Below are 22,735 nucleotides of genomic sequence, written 5' to 3' on the forward strand. Positions count from 1 at the left end.
ACAGCAGCACTATTCACAATAGCCAAGACATGGAAGCAACCTAAATGTCCATCAACAGATGAATGGATAAAGAAGATGTGGTGCATATATATAATGGAATACTACTCAGCCATAAAAAAAGAATGAAATAATGTCATTTGCAGCAACATGGATGGACCTGGAGATTATCATACTAAGTAAATCAGAATAGACATATACCATGTGATACCACTTATATGTAGAATCTAAAATATGACACAAATGAACTTATCTATGAAACAGACTCACAGACATAGAGAACAGACTGGTGGTTGCCAAGGGAGAGGGAAGGACTGGGAGTGTGGGATTAGCAGGTGTAAACTGTTATATGTAGGATGGGTAAACAACAAGGTCTACTGTATAGCACAGGGAACTATATTCAATACCTTGTAATAACCTATACTGAAAAAAGAATCTGAAGCTGTACACCTGAAACTAACACAGTATTGTAAATGAACTGTAGTTTAATAAATAAATTTTTTGAAACGTCACCTTTTGAGCCTGTGTTCTCCGCATATTATTTGGGTTTCAGATTGAAATTTCCGAAAGTTAAAGGCACTTTAAAAGAAAACTTCGCAGATATTTTGAGAATGCAAATTACTTTCAGTTGAGAGTGAGGGGCCCTGCAGAAGCCAGAGGCTTGCTTCTCAACCACCCTCAGGTGTGCACTTGTGCTGACGCTGCTGGAGCAGGGAGGCTTGCGCATCTGATTTAGCTACAGCCAGTCAGGGCTGTTAAGATCATTACAGATCTGCCAGTGCTACAGGCCCAAAGGTGCACAGGTGGCTGCAAGGCACTAACAAAAGATGACAAAGCAAAACTGAGGAGAGGCTGACCCACCTCCCTGGGTTTGGGAAACATTATTAGGAGCGAAAAGCCCTCATCAGAGCTGCTCATCACTGCTGTCCTTTCATACTCTACCAGTGGGTGCTAATATTTTCTCCAAGTTATGGGCACCCTAACATGGGATCCTTCCCATTTATCCAAAATCCACATGAAATCACTAAGTGGTAAGTGTAACAAGCCCCTCCTTGGGCTCCCGGGCCTTAGCGTGGGGTGGACACACTCCCTACAGGTTGTTTCCTGCAGGCTGTGGGGCTCAGGCAGCGTCCCCGAGTCCCTGTGCTTCATACACGTTCCTCTGTGCCAGCTTCATGGGAGTCTTGGTTACTGACCTCCCCCCTCCCCATTTCCTGCACTTCTAACCAAGCTTGCTTTGTTGATATAACTTTTAAAGTCTGCTACATTCTATTACCTGCATGTAACTTAATTTACAGTGACCACCACTTACATTACCTACTAGGCGCTGTTCTAAACTATACATATACTAACTCATTTGCTCCTTGTAACCGCCCGACGAGAGGCACACCATTATCAACAACTTAAAGATGAAACTGAGGCACAGGGAGGTTGAGAAACCTGCCCGAGGTCACACAGCTCAGAGGAGGTTTGAGCCCAGGCCACGTGGCTCCAGAGCCCAGGCTACTGACCTGCGGCTGCCTGGCTCTTGCCTGATGGTGCGTCCGGACTCTGTGCTGGTTTGGGACTATTATAACATCACCCCATTATCCACTGGGTTCACCTGTGCTGTGAGATTCGGATTTGGATGGACCACACTTCCATCCTGTGAAGGTCTGCCTGTATTTTGGAAATTCTTGGTGAGGCTGAAATCTTGTCCTGTCCCACCTGGCTCAGACTTTTTTCTGCTTCAGCTAAATCTCTAAACCGAGGGAACCTGGCTCTAGAACACACCATGTTTACCCTATTCTGACCTTTAAGCACAAATTTAAGCAAGATTTTAAAAGTTGCCTAAAATTCTGGAAAGGAAGTTTAAGAGTTAATTAAAAAATAAACAGAAATCCGTGTGAGTATGTTTTAAAGAAAGGCTTCTAACCAAAGGCAAAGAACAAGAAAGTGTGGAAAATGTGGTGGGAAAGTTAGGTGGCAAAATCACAAGCACTTGAACAGCTAAAACATGGAAAAGAAAGCTAGTGATGGGTGAAGAGCTTAAGAGAGCAACTCCAACAGAGGGAAATGTAGAGAATGAGCAAACCTAAACCTGGCAACACAGTGCAATTTACTAAACACGCAAAGAGGGAGTAGAAATGTTCACGAATGATCCAAGAACAAGGAAGGTTACGATCAGCGACATCTCCTTTACTAGATGAGGAGAGAAAAGTGGTAACGGATGCTGCTTAAGAGGCAGCTGAGTTGAACGGATGTAATCTGGAAACATCCAGATATGAGAGTGGAGAAGAAGAGTTGTGGGCTCTGGAGGACATCCACAAAGGGGGACAATAGAGCAGTGGCTCGAGGCCAGGCTTCGGCTGACGGTGCCTTAACACTGGCCACTCCGGGGCCCAGAGCAGTTGGTCCCACCGTGTAGGATCAGGTCAGAAGGCAGACGGAATTTGTATGAGAGAAGTGTAACTGGAAATAAAAAGAATCAGTGTCCCTAAGATCAAAAACAAGCTATGACTAATCATAAGGAAATAAAAATAATATAAATATATATATATATACACATATATATATAAAAACCACAACGGATACTTCTGGAACATCACATCATGTAATGTGCATTGTGACCACACAAGAAGGTGACAAAGGCAAGAGCGACATGACAGGGATGACCCGAGATGGCAGGACAGAAAAGACAAAGGCGACACCAATTCTGTGGAAGAAAGGGAAAAGAGCATTTCGTATTTTATCAAGTATTCATGTAAAAATAGTATAGTGATCAGTTTACCCCCACATCAGAGGACTGATGACTAAGTTTCTTTTAAAAATTGAGTTACTTTTTCAAAGGCATCACTCAGTATAGTAACTAGATCTCTAGGTGCGATGTTATTTTGCAAACTGAAATGCAGGAGGAAATCCTCTGTCCAGGTTCTGCTACAATATGGTCCTGGGTGACGGTCTATCAGAAGAGAGAGGTTGACAATCTGATATGTTACCATCAGCCCATGACACTGACCCATTCATTGATGCTACCAGGACACTGACCCAGTTGTTCAGCTCATCCAGATGACCAGCGGCATCTGTTCTGCAGGAAGTGCTTCCTGGACAAGACTTCACAGCCTCACATGCTCAGGAACCAGCCTCCTCTTGATCTGAATGCAGGCAGAGGCCTGCGAGCAAGGGTGTGCTGGGCCTGCAACATACCTCTCCCTTCCTGTCTGGGAGCCAAGGACGGGGGCAGTGTTCTCCTGCAGCACGAGCTTGTCGAGGTCAGGAAGCCCCATGCGTAGCACACAGGTCACCCGGGTTATTGGGAGATGAGACCCAGAGGGGTCTGTAACCAGCCAAATCTGCGACAATGACCTTGGTCAGGCCTCATCTTTAATGTGTCCTAAGTTGATGGGCAAGAACACTCCAGGGCTCAGGGCTCAGGGCTCAGGGCTCAGGGCTCAGGCTGGGGGACGGGATGTGAACAGGCACCGACACAGAGGGATAACAGGCACCGACCCACAAGGGGAGGCTCCAAAGAACCCCCCCAAGGCTCCTTCAGTGAGTCCCGAGTCTCAGAGTACGAGGGGATGCAATTTCACTGCGGCATGAAAGATAAACCCAGAGTTTAGAAAAATAAAAGGCTGAGGTAAACAGTTCACTAAACGAAATGTAGGAAATAGTCCACTGCCCACACCAGGGTTTCAACCAAAACAATTTTTTTAATTTAAAATAAACATTTTTCTTAATATCAAGGGGAAATAGCGTCTAATCTAAGAAAACACTGATGGTCACCACCAGGAAAAAGACAGCAGGAGAGTGTGAGTGGCTGCATCTGTGCCCACGGTGTCTGCACCCCTTTCTGGGCACCTGCCTGTGCAGGCACTTGGGCCCTTGCTCCCTGCAGAGGGGGCTCCCGCCTGCAGAAACGCCTCACCCGTCAGCCCTTGTAAAATGCAGGCACGACTTCGGGCTGCAGAGAAAGCACTGGAGTTCCCCATCACCCTTGGGATCGTCCCCAGCAGTGCTGGGTTTTCTCCCCACCTAAACAGGGTGTGGCCCTTTGATAAACACAAACATCTATGTCCTCCATTCGTGTCATCTAATATCTCAAAGTCAACATTATGACAAAACCAAGCCAATAATCATAATATTGACTGGGATTTTATCGCCTCCATGCCCAAGAGATGAACATGTCCCTCCACCCCCGGGGCGGCGGGTCCTGTCCCGTGGCGGGTAGGAATGGCCACCTGGGTGCCCGTGGCTGCCGAGTGGCACTGCCTGGGTCAAGTTGGAGCCAGGAACAGCTGATGGTCATGCATGATCTTTTTCTCCAAGAAAAACACCCTAAGTGCTAGGCAGGGACTCGAACCTTCATCCTCTTGATTTCCTTTTGCTCAGAACAGATAATTCCCACTGATTCCCACCTCTAAGCCTCATGAAGTAGGATTAGTTCCTGCTTCACCCCTACGTCTTTCATTCCACTTGAATTCCCCATCACCTGCATCCCTCCTGGGTGAGTGGCAGGCCCTGTGCCCAGTGCCGACAGCCACACAGGCTGATGGCACTGGCCCGGCCCACTCCTCACTGCTCCATCACAGGGCCCTGCACACACCCGGGCAGCCAGTCAGTTGTTTCTGACATCTAGAACTGAAGTGACACAATGCTGTCCCAGTTGGTGACAACAGGCCATTGAAATCTGTCCGGAGTCCCCATAGCACCGAACCGCAGGGGAAATATCTGTGGGTTTCCCACTTCCCCTTTTATACTGACATCTGACACTGGATGCTAACGTTTCTTAGAGGAACAGGCCATAACGACGTGTGTGCACAACAGAAACACCTGCGTGAGGACAGCAGCACAGCTTCGTCTGTGAAGTAGAAATGAATTCTTTGCAGACGTGTACTCTAGGTCTTCGAGAGCAAAGAATCCGAGATCCCAGTGTGATCAGAGCCCAGAGCCTGCATGAAGAAATCGGAGCATTTGTGGCTGACACCCCCCACCCCAAGTACAGCCTGCTCAAACCACAGTGGGCTTCTCCTGGGTGTGCGAGTGCTTTGGCGAGACTTGGCCTGTGGCGTGTGCGGTGTTAGATGGGCTGAGACGGGATCTTCAGAATTGCAGTGATTACAGAATTTCGCTGAAACTAATTATGGAATCAATCATGGGTTGACTGCCTAGTGCATTACACACGTGCCCCTCTCGGCCTTGAAGGGCAATGCTCCCAGGATGCCCGGATGGGAGGGAAGTGGGTCAGAGCGAGGCGCTGCGAGACCACAGTGCAGGTGCATGAGCTCGTCTCTGTTTCTGACCACAGTCCCAAGGATCTCTGCGGTTCTTTCCAAAATAATGGAAATATAGTAAAAGCAAATTTATTATTCTGGATGTAATATCACAGGGTCATACTTTGTTCACCCAATGGAAACAGAAAAGTTCTGATTTTTCTTAGGCCCAAAACACATGTGGGTGAATTTAGAAGATGTTCTTGGTTCTCTAGGTGAGGCCAGTATTACCAAAATTCAGGTGCGTTACTGAAAAGAAAATTGTGAATTCAGAAAGACAGTAAAAGCTAGGGCTAAAATATTGTAGCTCTATCTACAAGGCACATTCAGAAGAGTGTACTTAACGGGAAGCAGCAGTAAAACGCACGTCGTGAGGCTCCTAAAATCACCTCAGCAAAGAAGCTTCATTCCAATTCCACCTGCTTCTACTCGCCGCTTCTAAGTCTAAAACGTGCCTGTAGTTTATGCTTTGAGAGCAGCAATGGCTTCCTTCTCTGATTCCATGACACACTTTTCAGAGACTGGAAAGTTCTAGAAAGACAGCATCTAGCCCACGTGATCAGTGTTCTCTTTAGTCCAACCTTTGGAAAAACGGATCCCAGTCACCATTCAGGTTAAGCTGTCAGCCAGCACAACCCTGCTTGAGCCTCATACTTGGGTTCTGACAAAGGCTCTAACCAAAAGTCACAGTGTTTCGAGTTGGTCAGAACTCAACCTCCTTGCTCTGTTATTTAGAAACACAAGCTGATCCTTCCAGTAGGTGTTGAATTAACCATGTCTTCAACTGTTCAGTTCTTCCTCCACCATTAATGCTGTTTTGTTGCATGAAGCCAAGAAGAGCAGAAAGCATAAGAGAGAAGCTGTTTGCTAACAGGGAATCCCTTGGTAAAAGTCATAAACTACAGATGATTTTTGCCTGTTACCCTGTACGACCTGCAAGTCATTCTGTTAAGAGGAGATGGGATAGATGTTTCAGGAGCACGCGGCCAGGTTTGGGTGAAGTGATTCTGAGTCACCTAGCAAAGCCCACAGCTGATTCACAGTTAAGTGACACAGCTCTAGGAGGGGGAAGCAAACCAGTGTTTCCGTAAGTTGTTTTGGACAAGTCAAACAAACAAGCTTGCACCAAACAGTTATGCAGTTGTTCCAGGTTGTGGGCATGTATATTCTTTTACCCTTTGAACCAAGCATTCCAGGTAAGTACGTGGCAAGCCACACAGATAAATGCTCTTACTCATACAGGTTTAATTAAGAGGGCATGACAACCATTGGAAGGGACGAGAATAGCATCCATAATGATTAATAACATAAGCTCAGGGACAAAGCCCCACCGCTCCTATTTTCCAAAAGGAACTGGCACCGGTATCGAGGCTCCCTCGGGCGGGCCAGAAAAGCCAGCCACTCCCCAGGCGCACGCAGCCCAGCAGCCACGTGTCCTGGGCTGGAAGGGAGTAACCGGGACCACAGAGGAAAACGTGCCCGAGGGCAATGGAACAACACAAACCAGCAGGTGAGTCAGGGCCCAAAGGCCTCAACGCAATGAGATGACGGCTCTTTCCAAGCAAGGCCCTCCTCAGGTGCAAACTCAAGCTCACCCCACAGCGCTGGAGCTCCCGCCCTCCAGGGACTGCTGTCCGTCCCCCGGGAAGCAGAGCCCCACTGACCCCTCTGGTGGCATCTACTACTGAGCTAAGCATGCTTCATGCTGTGAAGAGCTTGCAGCCCCCGGGAGAGAGTGGGAGACCCCTGGGCTTCCGGCCAGGTTGGCACACCGGACTGGCCCTTGAACCCACCTCGCGGGCCTCTTCTCCTGGTTCTCTAGTCCCCTCCCTACCGCCCTCAGCCCCGAGGGCGGGGCAGCAGGCCGTGCTTGGCACTCACTCCCGACCCCCGGGACCAGCACAGGGACCTGGCAGCAGGTGACTAGTCTCAGGGTCCCACGGCTTTACATGCACCTGTGAATTCCTGCTGCTCTTCAAAGCCACTCATGTGTCACACCTCCCACGAAGCCTCCCTGGCCTGCCACAGGAAGGCTGCCAGGCCCCACCCTGTGCTCCCCCTGGGCTGCCTGTGGCTTCCCTACCGAACGGTGGGCTCCCCAGGACAGGGTCACTCACTAGATAAGCTCAGCCAGGGCCCCTGTACGGGGCTGATCAAGATGTGGCCCAGAATTGTGGGGGAGCCCAAGAGGCAGGCTGGGGCGGATGCACAGCTCTGTGCTGAGACCAACTGCATCTACCCTTCACAGCGACCACGAACACATCCCAGGGGGCTCCTTTCTTCCCTAGGCTTCAAAATTAGAGTCCCCTGTGCCATCGAAATCCCCGTCCCTCAGAGAGCCAATTCTACCGCTGAAGGAGAGCCAAGGGTGCTGGTGAGGGGATGAACACCAGCCCGTGGACGACCTCCTCTACCAAAGACGCAAAAGTCCACTTGGCGATTTCAGATGCTCTACGCAGCAGCTGTTTTTGGCTGCGTTGGGTCTTCATTGCTGCGCGCAGGCTTTCTTTAGTTGCGGTGAGCGGGGGCTACTCTTCCTTGCGGTGCACAGGCTTCTCATTGCAGTGGCTTCTCTTGTTGCGGAGCACGGGCTCTAGGCACACGGGATTCAGTAGTTGCAGCACGTGGGCTCAGTAGTTGCAGCACATGGGCCCTAGAGCGCACAGGCTTTAGTAGTCGTGGCACACGGGCTCAGTAGTTGCGGTTCGCGGGCTAGAGCACAGCCTCGGTAGTTGTGGCGCATGGGCTTAGTTGTTCTATGGCATGTGGCATCTTCCCAGACCAGGGATCGAACCTGTGTCCCCTGCATTGGCAGGCGATGCTTAACCACTGCGCCACCGGGGAAATCCCTACGCAGCAGCTTTAAGAGCAGAGTGAGATGGGCTCTCAGGCAGTGAGACCCAAACCTTGATGATCAGTAATCAGAATGTATCTGAGGATCTTTCATAAGAGGAGTTCCCACTTTTCATTTAGCAGGTCTGCGGAGGGGCCTGAGAATTTTTTTTCCAAACTTTAAATTTTGCTATTATTTCAAACTGACAGAAAATTTGCAAGCATAGTGTAAGGATCTTAAATACGCTTACTCAGATTTACCAACTGCTTCCATTTTTCCCTGTTTATCATTCTCTTTATATTATTTTTTTCTTACTCATTTGAGAGTAAGTGGCAGACAACACACCCCTTTGCCCCTAGTTACATCAGTATATACTTCCTAAAAACAAGGCCTTTTTCTTACGTAGTATAGGAAAATGTTCCCTAATGATTTTGAAGGGTGAAGTGACGGTCATTTCCTATTTTATCAAACTTCCCAAATTTTATCAAGTTGATGGAATCCACAAAGTATAAAACAGCTGGGAGTCCCTAAAGCATTACTAAAGAATGATAAAAGAACAACTGGTTATTCTGAGGAAAAGCAGATAGTGATGAACGCACGGCTTCCCTTGTGTTCACGGCAGACATGATTTTGATGAACTGCGATAGAACAGAAGCATATCAGCAAGCGTTCCACTGAGCTGAACTGGGGGACAGGTGGTGGGCAGCCTCTAAGAGGGCCCCCAGTAATGCCCTCCTTCTCCCTGCGGAAGCCCCTCTCCCAGATTGTGGGCTGGACCCAGTGACTCACTTCTAGACAACAGAGCACGGCACAGTGAGGGGACGTCGCTTCCGAGATGAGGTTACAAAGAGGCTGCGGCTTCCGTCCTGGGGGCTCCCTCTCTCGCTTGCTGGCTCTTGACGGGAGTCGGCTGCCCGGTGTGAGCAGCCCACGTGCTGAGGAACTGATGTCCCTGCCCAGAGGCTGTGAGCTGGGGAGGGGTGTCCCCCCAGTCAGCCCTGATGCCTGCAGCCCTGGCCGACTCCTTGATTACAGCCTCGAGAGGCACCCAGGAGCCACGTGCAGATACAGACACTGTGAGGGGGTGAATGTTTGTTCTGGGGTCGTTTGTTCTCCAGCAATAGATATAGGGGATGGTTAAGACGGAACGTCGCCAAATTTCATCTGAAGTAAAAATATGCTTGATTTCATAAAGCTCTGGTCAATGGCATAATCAAGGGTCAAGGGGTCCTGGCCAGAGAGGCGGGAGGGGGTCACTTCTCTCTCTCCTCTCCTGATTACTCAACCTCTCTCTCAAATGAATCCTTCCGAACGACTTTAAAAGATATTTCTATTTTTAAAATGCACGTACCTAGTTGAAAAGAATCAAGCACTAAAAAAATATATTGTGAAAAAAATTCACCCCCATCTTTGTGCCCCAGTCCCTCCTCTTATTACATTACCAATTTCGTGATCATTCTTTCAGAAGTCTTTTTTTCCCCAAATATCGGCGTAGGGTATTTCTGAAATATCGACTTTCTTGTTTTTAATACAGAGGGTCGCATAATATGTCCTATTCTGCATCTTGCAAAATAAATCTTGGAGACGGCCCTATATCGGGAATTGTAGAAAGTTCTTTTCCTTTTGAATATCTGCAAGAATGCTACTGTATGGACAGGACGGTTCATTTAACTAGCCCCCCTGTAAGCCAGGATGTTTAGGTTACGGGTGTGTGCGCGTCCTTATGAACATGTGAGTGTATCTCGGGGATAAATTCCTAGAATTCTTCATAGGCTATTAAACATCCTGGCTTCTCTCATTAAACAAATAAACAAAACCCTCCCCTCCACCTCTTACCCACGTGCTCCCCTCCAGCTGACACTGTAGTTTTCACCTCCCTTCCCAGACAAACTTGTTGATAGAGTTGTCTATCCTGATTGTTTTCTCAGCTCTCGCTTCCCAACCACTCCAAATCGGCTCCCGGTCCTATTAACCTAAGATCACCCTGAGTGCCGTGTGGTTCAATCCAAGGGGCATGCCCCGGTCTTCATCTGATGCTTTCATAGCCGCAGCTGACATTTGGCAACTATCTCCTTCCTGACACTTCTGCCCTTGACTCTGTGACGTGATGGCCCACCTGGCCTTCCTGCCCTCCCACACCTCTCTATCTGGTCTTCTTCTGGCAGGCCCTCAACAGCTGGCGTTCCTCCAAGATCAATTCTAGGCCCTCGCTTCATTTTAGATTAGCACTGTCCAACAGAACTTTCAGTGATGCTGGGAATGATTTATTAAGCACTCAAAATGTGGTCAGTGCAACTGAGGAGCTGAATTTTTCATCTGATTTAATTTGAACCAATTTAAATTTCAGTAGCCGCAGGTGGCTAATGGCAACCATAGACAGGGCAGCTCGACATGCTCTCCCTAAGAGAGATCACACACACCATGGCCTCGGCCACCGTCTACGGGCAGAGCACACACACATCTCTATTGCCAGCCCGGACTTTCCTCTAAACTCACTGAACACTCACATAACCAATGCCTGCTTGCCATCTTCCCTTGGATGTTTCTAAACTGACAAAATTAAATTTAAGATCATCTTCTGAAGCTAGGTTATCTTCCCAATTAGTGAAATGCACAGCTAAGGAGCCTCCGAAAACCAAGTGTGGTTGACTCCATCTCCTAATCATTTCTCAGCTTTGTCCACTTCTCCACATTTGACTACCTCCACGTGAACCCATCATGGAAACCGATGGCACAACCTCCTTACTGGTCCACTTGTATCCTCTCTGGCTACACCTCCCAATCTGTCCTCTATGCTGTAACCTAATGTAAATGTGAAGATGCTCGAGCCCCTTCAGTGGCTTCCTGTGTTTCAGGGATAGAGGCACAGTCCGTTGTGCAAGGACTGATTTTGCCAACCACTGGCCAACTCTCCGCGGCCACCCCCCTTCCCTGCAGTCACCCTGGTCTTCTGTCTCCTGCAGTTACCATGTGGGGACGTTACCATTTCTTTCTGACTCCTTTCCTAGTTTTCAACATCACCTTCTCTAACTGTGGGAAGCAAACAAACAAAACCCTCCTGTTAGTCACAACATGAAGGTTCTGGAAGAGCTGGCTCCTGAGTGACGGACACCACGGGAGAAAAGCGCTGCTCGTTTGCTTCTTCCCTTATGTGTCTCTATAAACGCAGGTCCCTTCCATACCAAAGCAGAACTGGAAGGGACTGTGCTGATCGGCCCTTCGCCGGCCCTCCTGCCAAGCTGGGCAGCAAAGTCTGCTTGAACATTCCCAGTCAGAGGGAGGGCACCCCTCACAAAGCAGACCCTTCCCCTCCCCATTCTGGTTCACTGTGATGATTAGGAAGGTCTTCTTTATAGTTTGCCACATCTATCCCAATGTTCCTTCTGGCCAGGTCCCAGGTCCCACTTTTGGAGTCGTAACAAAAATGACAACAGTGAGAGCAGCTACTGTTTACTGTGCGCCTGTCACTCTGCCAGCCTCGTGCCAACCAGCCTCGTGCCAACTGGCCTCGCGGTAACTCCACGAGCCGGCTGCTATTATTATCACTAGTTGGTAACACAAGAACCTAAAACAGAGAGACAGAAAACAATCCTCCCCCAGTATCAGAGCATTCTGATCACTCCTGAATTCTTCAATGTCTTTACTGAAATGCAGTGCCTGGAATTTAACGACACTCTGGTCCTTGCCACACCAAGTGTGGTCCAAGGAGCAGCGACAGCTGCTTCACCTGGGACCCCGTCCTGATGCAGCATCTGGGGCTCCGTCCCAGACCAGCTCAATCAGAATCTGCATTTTAACAAGAGCCCACGGGCACTTGAGAGTTTGAGAGACACTAGTCTTGGTGTGCTCAGAACACACTGGAACGTTCACTTATTAATTCGCTAGACCAGTGACCAGTCATGAACACCTACTATTCGTGCTCGGCACTACACAGGCACCAGGTATCCTGAGTCCCTCACAGCTGAGCTTGTGCCCAGCCGCGAGATGGGCAGGGCTGAGGGGCTGGTAAGTGTTACAGGCAGGAGTGTGGTGGGGAAACATGGTGTCGGTGGTCGACTCTACTTAGGGCCTGGGGGCCACGGGTCAGGGAGGACTGGAGAAGCCAGCACCTGACCAAGTTTTAAATGAGGGAAGGCACGTGCTGAGCTGTCACCGAGAGGAGCTTTCTGAGCAGTGAGAGGGTGACACCAAAGAATGAAGGTGGCAGAGAAATCCAGGGAAAGAGACTGGGCAGGAGACAGGACTGGGCCCAGGAGGCCTTGGGGTTGTGCCTCTTCTGGAAATTATTCTCTTCCTGCAGCCTCTGGTTATAAGCTTCTCTGGCAGCCTTTCCTCTAGCTCATTTGGACTTGCAGCTAAGGAGACAGGCCTACTTTTTTCACACGTACTTGGTCTGGTCAGATGTTTTTTGCCTGTACTTTTGTGATTGATTTTTCTAAAAAGATAAGCAAGACCTTCAGTTGATCCTGATTAAATTTTAACTCGTCCTTTTGGACCGTCATCACTGAAGCCTACTACGATCTTTTTGGGCCCCTTCATCCAGCACATCCCCCCAACTTCCCCTCATCTTTCCTTTACATCTTCATTTCATGCAGCTCCCCTTAGCTGTGCATTTTCCTGACACTCAGAGCTTCTTGAAAACTTTAATCTGCCAGAGAAAATTACAGGTCAATATCACTGATGAACACAGACACAAAAATCCTCAACAAAACACTAGCAAACCGAATGCAACAACACATTAAAAGGATCATACACCATGATCAAGTGGGATTTATCCCAGGGATGCAAGCATTCTTCAATATACGCACATCAATCAATGTGATACACCATATTAACAAACTGAAGAATAAAAACCATACGATCATCTCAATAGATGCAGAAAAAGCTTTTGACAAAATTCAACACCCATTTATGATAAAGACTCTCCAGAAAGTGGGCATAGAGGGAACCTACCTCAACATAATAAAGGCCATATACGACAAACCCACAGCAAACATCATTCTCAATGGTGAAAAATTGAAAGCATTTCCTCTAAGATCAGGAACAAGACAAGGATGTCCACTCTCGCCACTTTTTTCAACATAGTTTTGGAAGTCCTAGCCACGGCAATCAGAGAAGAAAAAGAAATACAAGGAATCCAAATTGGAAAAGAAGTAAAATTGTCACTGTTACCAAAGGGGAAATGTCGGAGGGAGGGATAAATTAGGAGTTTGGAATTAACAAATACACACTACTATATATAAAATAGATAACCAAAAAGGATACCAACAAGGGAACTCTACTCAATATTCTGTAATGACCTATATGGGAAAGGAATCTGAAAAGGAATGGATATATTTATATGTATAAATGAATCACTCTGCTGGACACCTGAAACTAACACAACACTGTAAATCAACTATATTCTAATAGCGAATAAAATGTTTAAAAAAACTATCAGAACAAGCTGTATTCCCTTCTATTGCTACTCAGTGCCTTCCCTTCCCAGCCCGTCTCTGCTCCTCCCTTCCTTTAAGAGCCCATCTTTCACCCTAGAAGCTGAAAATGCCAGGTGCCTTCAGTCTCCTCAGTAGTCAGGGCATGAACCAGTAACTAAATCCTGGCCAGTGGGGCTTCAGGGTAAGTCTTGTTGGTGGACTTTGGATAACGTTTTCTTCCTTAATATAAAGAGACTCTGAAGAGCAGCACTGTTTTTATCCCCTTGCCTTTGGACATGTGTGTGAAGATGTGATGCCTGGAGCTCTGGCATCCACCCTGTGACCATGACGAAAGCCAACACACTGAGGGTGGCTGGGTGGGAAGATAGAGAAGGCCTCCCTAGTTTCTTAATGACATCACCGGCTGTTCCCCTAACCCTGGGCCAGGCCCACATAGGGATTAACTGTTGTATTACACTTCGAGTTCATTCAATAACTTTTATTCTTTATGTGGGAACAAAGCAGAACTATCCCAGCTTATGAAAGTTCCTAAATCTCATCATTCTTACATTCTCCTGTAAATTACTGGGTACCTTCTCAACTAAATGTGTCATATCTATTGTTTATAATTCCGCCTAGTCTGAAGGCTGTGTCTGGGCATGTTTTTCTCCCTTAAATTATAAAGTTCTCTTGATTCCACCAGCCAGTTTTCTGACACGCTCATTCTTTTGGTGTACTCTGAGGTACTTTCTATGGATTGCTAGTTATACTATGACATTTTAAGCCTTGTTCAGAAACCCAAATCATGTTCTTTGACATTCCCAGCAGCTACTTATTTCTCTTTCTTTTTCATTACAAAGGCTTGACCTCTCTTGCACACAGGGAAGCAGCTCCGGGCCTCTCTCTGACACACACACGGCTCCAACACAGTCCAGAAGCAACTGGAGGCGCCTCCCGCGAGCTGGCCCGCTGTGGCCTGTCTCACTCGGCCCCACAATACGGCCCACCTCAGGCGACCCGTCTCTTTCCCCAAGTGCCCTCAGTCCAGCGTCCCCAGGCTCTGGTCTCTGCTCCCTCCTCCATTTCCAGATCTCTTCCTCCCTCATCTGCGCTCATCTGCGAAGCAAGCTGGCCTGTCACCTCAGTACTCTGTCCACCCCAGAGTTCTGCTCTGCACACAAGCCTAGGGGCCGAGCTGGCAGGGGAAGGTGCGGATGTACAGGTTACGATAACTGTTTTTTCCGATCACACTTCATTTTCAAGAGAATCAGGGGGAGTTTAGGGTAACTGGCAGGGTTACAGGTGTTGGCAGATTTGCTTTCCCATCTCGGAAACACGTGCTGAAGAGACAACATCCTTTCCACTCGGCAGTACGAGCCTTGTACTCGCGTCCTCTGGTTCCACCTGGGCGAGTAGCCCATGTGGTCAGTAGCAGGTGTCCTCCGACTGGCTATGATGCTGCTTCTTGTTCTCAGGCCTGGTGTGCAGCTGTCTCTCAAGCAGGCCAGAGTCACCCGCTACGGGGAAAGCATCTGTCGTAAATACTCCAACAGTAGCTCTGCATTTTTCCCTTTCCCTCGTGTCAAATTCTTCCACCCTCACCTCTTGACTCTAGGCCTCCTCGGGATGTTTGTTTTCCTGGCTTCCTTCTTGAATTTTTTCCATCCTGCAGAGGAATGTTTAATCCCTTCTGAAATGTTAAAGCCTAGACCTTCTCTTCTAGCAAGGAGATGAGTGAGAATTTATAGGAAACAAAACAAACCATCTTACACTTGCATGCACTTTCCACATTTGACAGAACTGGCTCCCACGCTGGCCTGGAACACCAAGAGGCGTCCCCGTCACTCAGCACACCTGAGTGAAGAGGGGCTCGCTGCGGGCCACCTGTGCTGGCATCGGGGTCACGTGGCCTCCCCGCCTCTAATTCTCACCATGCTTCCCACAGATGTGGTAACTGTGCTGGCGTCCCACGCCTGCGGCTAATGAGCTTAGTGGGCTGTAAATCCAGGGCTGCTTGGCACCAAACCACTGCTCTCCTAATCCCCTCCATTTCCATATTTTCTGGCATCCAAAGTGACTTTCCCTAAAAACAGTTGATTTCAGGAAACTACGATTTTCTGGACTTGTTTGCCACCTGCTTCTGTTCCCACCCGGTGGAGCAGGGGGCCAGGCAGCTCAACTGACACAGCACGTCTCCAGCCCAGAGAGAGTAACCATCAGTGTTCCAGAGGTCCCTCCTAGGACCGTTTTCCAGCAGATTCGTCTGCTTTTCTTCTAGCTCTCTCACTGTATAGATGAGATTTGGAAAAGCACGTTTTTAATTTTGATGAAGTGTCAGTTATCCATTTGTTCTTTTATGGATCATGCTTTAGGAGCTTAAGAAATCTTACTGCCTAATGCCAGGTCGCAAAGATTCTGTCCTATTTCTTCCCCCAGATTTATAGTTTTGGGCTTTACACTTAAGTCTACGGGCCATGTTGACGTGAAATGTGGTCCGTGTTCATTTTGTTGCACATGGATGTCCAATTGCTCCAGCACCATTTGTTGAAAAGACTGAGCTTTTTCTCCTGCACTGCCTTCGTACCTTTGTCAAAAATTAGTACAGGCTGTCTGCCTCTCTCTCATACTATTGGTTTTCTTCAAATTTCTGATGCTCCCTGGTGGCTTCTTCACATTTTTCAAAGAAGGGACTAGGTGATCCTTGGTGGGCTACTCACATTTGGGAGAGGGACTAGGTGACGAGAATGGAAAGCCTCCGGGGGTGTCCTCTCTCCTGGTCCCACCTGTCTCCACCTGGCCCTCCCCTCTGAGTGGGGGGAGGGGTGTGGGCTCTGTGGAAGCAGAGACCGCATTACCCCCCAGCCTCTCTCTCTTTAGGGTGTGTGTGCAGGCGGCAGGAGGTGACCTGCAGCCCGCGAGGAGCCACAACGAGAGCCCCGGGGGCGCAGGTTTAGCATCTTCCAGCCCCGGGTACCATGGCCTTGCCTGCGGCCCCTCCCTGTGGCTCACGGAAGTCCAGAGTCACTTGGACATCCCTCACAGTTCCAAAGCTCCTTGCCTACCTAAGCCGCCCTAATTTTCTCTCTTTGGGGAAGTGGAGTTCCTGTGATGAGCCGCCCAATGCCGGCCTGCTCCCCGTGTCCCCATCCACCGTGGGGCCGCGCTCAGCCCCCAGCAGGCACCTGCAGCGTCTCTGCTCTAGTTCTCTGTCACCCTTTCCTAGTCTGCTTTCTCTTTTACAGAAACTTCTCAGCCTTTTTTGGTTAGCTGATGGTACTCTCTCTTGTCTTCCGAGATTTTTAATGCATTATGCTTTTCTTATTTTTCCTTTTGTTTGAAATGGTCTTTGGGTGAGGCAGAAGTACATGGGATGTTTTGAGCTCGGCAGTCCTACTTGATGGTCATAAGTGTCAGGGACGTGCGAACTCACTTTCCCATGGAACGTCCACTAAGTCATCCCCGGAGACAGACGGCAGAGCTGGCCAGGTCACCAGGCCGACCAGTCACACTGCATATAGAAAGCTGGCTGGCCGGGAAGCCTGGGAAAGTCCTGAGCTTGTGTGGTCTCATTCTCCATCTGGAGAACACTGCGTCTTTAAAAGAGGTCTTCTGGCTCTACAGCTCTGTGGAAGGGGAGCCAGCGAGCATGGGCACAGCTAGGGATGCTAGAAACCACAAGCCACGCGTGACTGACTTTGCAAGAGTCAAGCCCACAGTCTGTCATGTCAAGAACTTTTTTTTCTTTTCCTCAACCATCTTTCACGATGGACTTGAGTCTGCCTCAATCTACTTTCTGGAAGAAAAGTACACATGTGTATATATTTGTAATATCGACCCAGTACTTAGTAGTACTAAGTTTTAAAAAACTACATTGAAAGATTTTGTTTTGTCCTTAAATGTATCAATAATCTTGGTCCCACAGACTTTTTTTTTTTAAGTTTCTATAGTATTTTTTTCTGCACTAAGACAGGCTAGCCACAGCATTTATCAAGGAACTGCTGGGGTGGAGTAGCAGGGACCAGCATCATCAAACATGCAGTTTCCATCATATTCATGATCCAAAGCAGTACACAGTTTCATTTCAAAAAACAAAATAAAAAACTCTAAAATTTCAGCTTCCTATTTAGACTGAAGTTCTGTCATTAAATCACTCTGCATAAAAATACATTAAATTTTTGGGGGCTTCCCTGGTGGCGCAGTGGTTGGGAGTCCGCCTGCTGATGCAGGGGACACGGGTTCGTGCCCCGGTCCGGGAAGATCCCACATGCCGCGGAGCGGCTGGGCCCGTGAGCCATGGCCGCTGAGCCTGCGCGTCCGGAGCCTGTGCTCCGCAACGGGAGAGGCCGCGACGGTGAGAGGCCCACGTACCGCAAAAAAAACAAAAAAAATTAAAGTTTTTAAAAGGGGGAAAAAGTAAACACAAAAATATACCACAAATAGCCTTCATGACTCACTCCTTTTGTTAATGGGCTCCTGCTTCTGCCGTTAGATTCTCTTGTTGGTTTTGATCGGGCTGTTTACACACATTTTTAATTCGTTCAATGATTTCACAGACCAGCAGTTGCAATTTGTTTCGGGCAAAGTGGACTGTTACAAAAGATCCAGACTATTTTCAGGTTGGAAAAATAAATGAATTGAAATTGGCACTATTCTACGTGATTGCTTTTTTGTTCTAATTACAGAGTGGAGTCCCTTCCATAAAAGTAAAAATGTTCGGTACTTCTATAATACATGTAAGAAATAAGATCGATACAAATATCCTTCTGTATTTCCTAACCTTCCCCCCCTTGCATTTTTTTTTGGGGGCGGCCATGCCACGGGGCATGCGGGATCTTAGTTCCCCGACCAGGGATCAAACCCGCGCCCCCTGCAGTGGAAGTGCGGAGTCCTAACCACTGGACCGCCAGGGAAGTCCCTCCCTAGCATCCTTAGCAGCGTCCAAAAGCCATCACGTTTTGAGAGGCAGGTTTAACTGACGCTTACTCTGTGGTAAGCGCCAGGCGTGGGCACTGCTGTTTCTTCTTAATCTGCACCGTGGCTCTGAGAAGTTGGCATCACCACCCCTTCTTCCTAAAGAGGAAGTCCGGCTCTGAGGGGGGTGTCACTGTGCCCAGGGTGAGAGCGGCACTGGGGGCACAGAGCCTCCAGCACCCCCAGACCCAGCCTTCCCCTCACCTCGGCAGCTATACAACTCCGTAACCGCAGATGGGTGCCTGATGTACCTGCTCCCTGGCTAGTTTCCCTTAAAGCAAACGAACACAAACAAAACAACCTAATTTTCATAAATCTATGAAGTATTACTCTTTCTATTAAAAATTATAAAATATTTCACAAAGACACTGCATTGGAAAAAATGCTATATGATCCCCATGTCCCACCCCGTCCCCATTTCTTTAAGAAATGAACATTGCTAATACAACTCATCCCACCCCGGAGACCCCTCTGGGTCTCATCCTCCACCCTCGACCCCCAGAAGGGACCACTCTCCTGGATGTGGTGTTTATCATTCCCATGTAGTTGTCTTCCCCCTGATGTATTACGCCTAAGTGGTGCACAGAATTACTCTGTACATTTTAAAACTTTATGTCAGTGGTAGAATCGCCCACATGGGGCTCCAGGGTGAACCGGTTACCAGCGTGCCAATTCCTCCACCCCCAGCAGCCCTCCCTATGTGTGCTGTAGAGACACCATCACCTTGCTGGAGGCTGAGGGAGTCCTGGTCCTTTCCAAAGCCCCCCATCCCACAACTGTCCCACATCCTGGCCCTGTTAGCACCACACCCGGCAGCCAGCACCCCTGGGGACCCTTGGCCAGCCGGAGGAGGACTGCTGCGGCGGGACACGTGACTAGCATTCATGTTTCTCTTCAAGCCAATCTAAAAACACCTCGGTGTCCTCACTGAGGACAGTCAGACAGCTGACGTCTCTAGTGGGAAGAAATGCTCGACAACAAATCAGCAGATCACCAAGACCTCACCCGCCATCTCCTGAGGATTTCAGCTCTGCTCCAGGCAAATTAGAAGGATGCCAGGGCTGACGCTTGTTTTGTCTTAAGGCAAACGGCCACTTTCCACACCAACCCAGGATTAAACATGCCTCCTCTGTCCTCTCCGGAGGGAGAGTCTGTGAAGCCTCTAATCCATTCTACTCAGTGTTCAAGTCCTTGGTTGGCATATTTCTTCCTCCACTCGCCGTCCCAGCCCAAACATTCACCCTTGCAAACAGCGAGTGCTCAGCAGTGGGCAGTGGGGGGTGGCGGGTCCCGCCAGGGTGGAGCCACAGCTCTCAGCTGTGCACGGGGCACCCAGAGCACCGCACGCAACTCACAGCAGCGCCACTGACACTTTACATTTTCGAGGGAAACGGCAACACCCAGCATCAGCTATCAGAGAGGAGCCATGGAGGTTGGTCTTCCTCCACACCTGATGCTTTCAGGCTAATCCCACTCAGTCTAATACCTGGTGAGGTGAGCCTTACCGAGGGGAATGGCTTTGACTGGGGGAGCAGGAGAAAGGTCACCTGGGCACAGAGGGGACTTGGGCTGGGCCGGGGGTGCGTGGGTGCAACAGGAAGATGCTTACGGCAGCACGAGAGGCTGGGCTGCTCCAGGTTTGTGGCAAAGGGGAAGCAGATGTGACCTATCGCCCAACAGGACTGCAGTGGGTGTGGCGAGGCGCTGACGGGCAGGAGGTCCCTGAGCCTCAGAAGCACCTCTCCCATACTGCACATCCCGTGGGCTTATTCCAAACCCAAGGTAAATCGCGTTGGAATATTTTAGGCTAGCCACACTTCGTTTTAAATAGGCTTGGTCAGCTCACCTATAAACTTAACTACAAATGATCACTTTCTTCTTCTTATTAGAACATGTGTTCTGCATCCCAAATAAATGGCTTATAATAGAATCTTTCAATTTAATAAACGTTCACTGAGTGTCTCTGGTGTGCAAACCCTGGGGTGTATACTAGGTCCCCCACCACACAGTGACTCCCATCTCCTGGTGTCCACACCTTGGACCATCCCCTCCCCTGAGAGTGAGTGGAAGCTGGGACTTGCTTTTAATCAACACAGTATGACAAAGGGGATGCGACGTCACTCCCGTGATAGTTACATCACATGACAAAGGTGAAGGGATTGTGTAGATGTGAATAACATTCCTCATCAGCTGATTTCAAGTTAACCAAAGAAGAGATTATCCTGAGTGGGCTGCACTTAACAAGCTGAGACCCCTTTAAAAGAGAGCGTAGGGATCCAAGGATGGGTGCCTCTGCGAGACCGTGACCTTGGCACTGGGAGCAGGCCCTGCAGACCATCTTGAGGGCACCTTGTGGAGACCCATGGCTGATGGGCTGGTGCCTCCCCCAGGGAGGGAGACCAGGCCGGGGAGCCAGGCTGGAGACAAGATGGCGAAGTAGAAGGACCTGAGCTCACTTCCTCTCATGAAAACACCAAAATCACAACTAACTGCTGAACAGCAATTGACGAAAAAGACTGAAACCTACCAAAAAGATGTTCTATATCCAAAGACAAAGAAGAAGCCAGAACCAGATGGGGTCAGACACCAGAAGCAAGAGGAGCTACAATCCTGCAGAACGGAGACCACAAACACAGAAAGACAGACAACGTGAGAGGGCAGAGGAATATGTTCCAGACGAAGGAACAAGATAAAACCCCAAAAGAACAACTAAGTGACGTGGAGACAGGCAGTCTACCTGAGAAAAGAGGGCTTAGGCTGCCCGTGAGGTCAGAGGCTCCAAGCACAGAGTCTTCTTTGCCAACTGTGAAGAAGTAACTGCCAGGTTGTGAGGGGCCTGTGGGGAGGGCAATGAAGGGAGGTGGCCTCCAGGAGCCAAGAGCAGCTCCCAGCAGACAGCCAGCGAGACAGGGACCTCATAGTCCTGCTGCCACAGAAGATAAGTTCTGTGAACCTTAGGAAGCTTGAACCAGATCTCTCTCCACTCGAGCCTCTGATGAGCCCAAAGCCCTGGCCGCCACCTTGACTGCAGGCTGGTGAGACCCTGAGTAGGGGACCCAGTGGAGCTGTGTCCTGACCTGACCCAGAGAAGCTGTAAGATGACAAAAGTGTATTGTTTCAAGCCACTAAGCTTGTGTTCATGGCTACAGAACAATAGAAAACATAGCACCCAAGGGAGAAGCTATTTACGCTACGTTCTCGATGACCGTTTCTTGATGAAACAGTCAAGCCGAAATTGTCTCCAAACTTTTTATGGCTTTAAATAAAGGAAGATTTAGAAAATGTCTCAAATGTGGGCCATAATTTTCGTCTGCAGATTGACCTGACGTGCTTTCGATCTCAGGCAAATTAAAACTCCCGTGTGTTGCCGGGCTCTTCTGGCAAACTTCTTGGTTTCGCAGGATTCTGGTGGCTTTAACTTTTAAGAACCTCTCCCCTTTGGTGACCTCTAAACACTAGAGTTCCAAGCAGTCCCACCTGGAGGAATCCTGGGGGTAAACAGGGTCCTGTAGCTTAATCAGAAGAAGGGCCCGTGGGTTCCTGAAGCAGTTTACAGGGAGGAGGCACATATATATGATGTGATACTGGCCACCTTCACCCAGGAAGTCCCACTGCCCTTCTGTGACCCCGCTGTGGTATGACTTTATCAAGATTCAAAGCTTTCTGTTAATTTATCAGAGACTGACAAACTACTCCTTAACACTTTTTTACCTGTAGGTTTTCCCCAAAGAACCTAAAACGTATACTTACCATAGCTAATTTACCTGATATTGCTATACTTTCGTCAGCTATTTTGTCAAAGGTAATTACCTACTTCTTTGGGTCTGAAGAGAAAAACAATTTTCCTCTAATTTAGTTCAAGTGGCACGGTAGCTAAGATGAAATAATTTGAACCATTCTTGAAAGTGTACTGTGGAAAAGGAGAAAGAAAAGAAATCATGACAATGGAGCAGGCTAACCGCACACCGTGCCTGTGATGACGCTGCACCAGACACAGCTGGAGAAACGCAGCCCTCGGGAAGCAGGAGCAACCCACCTGCCATGGCAGCCACTCAGTGCCGCCTTCCGGCACCTTCTGAATGGGCCTCTAGACGGAGGTGGGCTGGGAGCAGGATGACGTAGGGCTCCTGATCCCGTGGGGACACGTCTGCCATGTGGAGGGCAGGCTGCACTTGGTCCTCGCTGAGGGAGAGCTCGCACCCCCCGAAACAAGACGGAAACAGCAAAGGCACACGACATGCAAATGCATCCACTTACCACATTCA

The 22,735-nt window shown here is 48.8% G+C and overlaps 1 protein-coding gene across 3 annotated transcripts in view; it reads right to left on the bottom strand.

The window, feature by feature from the left end:
* The window catches only part of ANO10 (anoctamin 10), a 209,954-nt gene that overhangs the window by 13,737 nt on the left and 173,482 nt on the right, over positions 1-22,735 (bottom strand). The gene's annotated exons all lie outside the window — the stretch shown is intronic.

The sequence above is a fragment of the Orcinus orca genome, chromosome 10 (assembly GCF_937001465.1).
Source record: "Orcinus orca chromosome 10, mOrcOrc1.1, whole genome shotgun sequence".
In the NCBI taxonomy this organism is placed as follows: Eukaryota; Metazoa; Chordata; class Mammalia; order Artiodactyla; family Delphinidae; genus Orcinus; species Orcinus orca.